Source organism: Octodon degus, unplaced genomic scaffold, assembly GCF_000260255.1.
Source record: "Octodon degus isolate 3935 unplaced genomic scaffold, OctDeg1.0 scaffold00212, whole genome shotgun sequence".
Taxonomy (NCBI): Eukaryota; Metazoa; Chordata; class Mammalia; order Rodentia; family Octodontidae; genus Octodon; species Octodon degus.
In genome coordinates this window covers 2,472,201-2,475,447 of record NW_004524788.1, presented here as the reverse complement: position 1 = coordinate 2,475,447, position 3,247 = coordinate 2,472,201, and positions in this window count along the sequence as shown.

Below are 3,247 nucleotides of genomic sequence, written 5' to 3'. Positions count from 1 at the left end.
TATATGTATATATATATAAACTTGAAACAAAATACACCTTTCACTAATACCTTAGCGATTGAATTGATCTCTATATCTATTTTATTGATTTCAGAAAGTTTTCCCATGAATGTATACATCTTTAGCTGTCTGCCATCAAACTGGAGAATACGCTTTTGCATTCTTCCTCCCACATTTATGCATCTGCTAAGTTGCTCCACAACTTCCATCATGATAATAAAAAATATTCATTCAGCCAGGGTATGATCCCCAGCATGTCGTGCCAGCCCCGCCCTGCCCCTGCGGTGTGCTGAGATGGTGACTGAGACTGAGTGTGGTGGCGCATGCCTGTAATCCCAACACTTGGTCAGCTGAAAACAGGAGGATCACTACAAGTTTGATCTGTGTAGTGAGATCCTGTAGACCCTGTACTAAATACATAAAAAAAAAAACTTATTTCAGTTGGATAAACCACAATTTACGTAGCTATCACTGTCACTTACTATGCATGTAACTTTTTATGGTTCAGCGCTAAGTCTGCAAAGAAGCATGCTGCTGCCCACATCCTGGTTTTGTCTTGGTCTCCTTCTGACACCTGTTGATAATTTCAGCCTGAAGCTGCTTCAGCTTAGTGAGTCTCCCACTCTCTCCCTGAGAGGTGCACACCTTGTTTTTGTTGCTGGACTTGCTCTTTGAGTGCCTGGGCTGTCTTGATTCCATTCAGCCATTGGGGCTTGGAGAAGGAGGCGGCGCTCTGGCTCAGGTTGAAATCCAAAGCTCAAGGTCGCCTTCAAGCGCTAGCTTGCAGGAACTGCAGGGCTGGGAGACCCGCGCCTAGGCCACACTCCTTTAGAGCACAGCCAGAGCCCGGCAGTGAAATGACAGTCTTCTGGCTGCAGAAGTTTCTCTCTATTTTTATTCTACTTAGTTTTATGGTTGATTTCCTTCATAGAAAAAGAAGAAATCAGGGGAGAGGGGAAGGAAGGAGAAAAGGAAGAAGGAAAATGTACATATAACCACCAATAGTTACACACCGACCACATAGCGATCTTTTTTGTTGGGTTGCTCACATCCATCCATGCTGAATGTTGTAGTCATGCTCTTACAACGGCCACTTTACAAATAAGAAAAGGGAGGCTCAGAGAGGTCATTACTCAGGATCACTGAGCTGTCAATGCACAAGCCACATGCAGAACAGAGCCTTTTGGAATTTCAGCTTGGCCCAGTTCACTACCCTAAGCCACCCTCTGTGAAATGCTCAGGACAATGGCGACCTGAGCCTAGGTTGAACAGGCAAAATCCCAGGTTGTACCTCTTGCTGCCATGACCCCAGGCTCTGCTCTGCTCTCCAGAGCTCTCCCCTCTGGCCCCACAGAAAGCTCCATCTTCTATGCTTTGGAGACCAGAGGGCTTTGCTGGTCTAGCTAGGGCACCATGCCCAAGCCCTCAGTCCCCATGCAACTGTCCTGGTTCCCCAAAGGCAGTGCTGGAAAATCTGAATCTGCCTGCTGCCATTTGGCTAGGATGCCCTGGGCCCTCTGCTCCAGGACCAGCCTGTCACTCTGCTCTGGAGACAGAGGGGCCTAGGCAGCCAGACTCTGCCAGCATCTTTCTGTCCCAGGGCCTGGGGCCAGCAGCAAGCCTTGCACCTCTCAACTCACCACCATTACTGGTGGTGCGGGGCATTAGACACAGGACTGTGGGTAAACAGCATCTGCTCCACACAAAGCTGCACTCCTGGCCCCACCCTTCCAGGATTCATTAGGTTAAATATAGGGACAGAAGGGGCCCTGAGTAGGGCTAGGACAAAGACGTGGGCCCTTTGCAGAGGGTAGAAAACAGTCTCTGTGTGGTGATGAGCAGCAAGCAGTTTTCAGGCAGCTTTGCGGCTTGAAGCTGACAGCCTATGCTTCTGTCACCTGCCTCTGCAGGGAACTATCCCTCCCCTTGCAGGTTGCCATGCCTGACCCAATTCCCCCATGAGCCCACAAGATCATCCCCCTGGCAACAAGCCCAGCATCCAATCCATCAAGTGTGGACCCTCAAGGGGGTGGGGACAGGAGCCCTACCCCAGGAGAGAGGACTACCTCCCCAGATTCTGGGTGACTCAGCTCTGAGTGCCCCACACCTGCCCCAGAGTGGCTTTGTACTGTTTCCTGCAATACCTGCAACACAGTGTTTGCTTGCCTCTTCTTCCTTTCTGGGTTGGAGTGAGACACACATGGTGAGGGTGAGTCTAGGATCCCTGGACCCCAGACGTACCAGACATAACATGAAAAAATAAAGTGTATGGCAAGCTTGAGGTCCTGAGTTTGACTCCTAATACAAAATAAATAAATAAATAAATAAATAAATAAATGTAAAAAGAGGAAAAGCGAGCAAATATTTCCAATTTGTAGGTATCCACTGCTAATTAAACAAAAGTAAAATTTTTCCAATGGCGAAAGATTATTCAACCAGCACAAAAAGGCAGAAAATAAGCAACCTCTGTGGTTCCTTCAGTACTTTTCTATCACACAGACCGGCAAAGACTAGCGCGTGTCTGAGGTGCACGCAGCGGCATCGCACTGCCGCCTGCAGCCGTCTGGCCAGGCTCTTCGGCACGCGCAGGGCGGGTTCCTACCGAGAGGTGAGCGCTCAGTTTGCGCTGTCCGTGCCAAGTTGTTTGAGGACGGAGGGTGCGGACACTGAATTTTTCCACCTTCCCCCTCGCTGTCGCCGTTGCCGTCGCCGTCGCCGCCCGTCAGCCCTGCTGGCTGCGAGGTGGGAGGGAGCCGCGGGTCCCGGGAGCCGGGAGGCGGAGCCCTCGGCGCGACTCGCGGGCCCCGCGCACTGTGGGCGCCGGGCTGCTGCCCCCTGGTGGCCGGCTGGCAGAGCCTCTTGCTAGCCATCGGGTCCCACTGGCCCGCGCAGCGGGAGGAATGTCTTAGGTCCTCACCCAGCGGATAAAGTCAAACGGCCTACCTGGGTGAGGCGGCTGTGGAAATTGGCTAGAATAAGGCTGGTCGGCTGCTGCTCTGTTGGTGGTACTCAGACAGGGATTGGGTGCCTGCAGGGGCCATTCTGAGCCCTGAGAAACAGGGTGTTCCTTATGCTCAAAAGAAAATGTCTGTTGGACTTAGGTAAACTTCGATCTCTTAGTTGCTGAATCTTTTTATCTATTTGCTGGTCCACCCGCCATCCACTCTTCCACCCCATCCACATATTAATCTTTCCCTTTATCCATCCACTTAGCCACCTACCCACTTGTCCATCCTTTTTCTCTCAC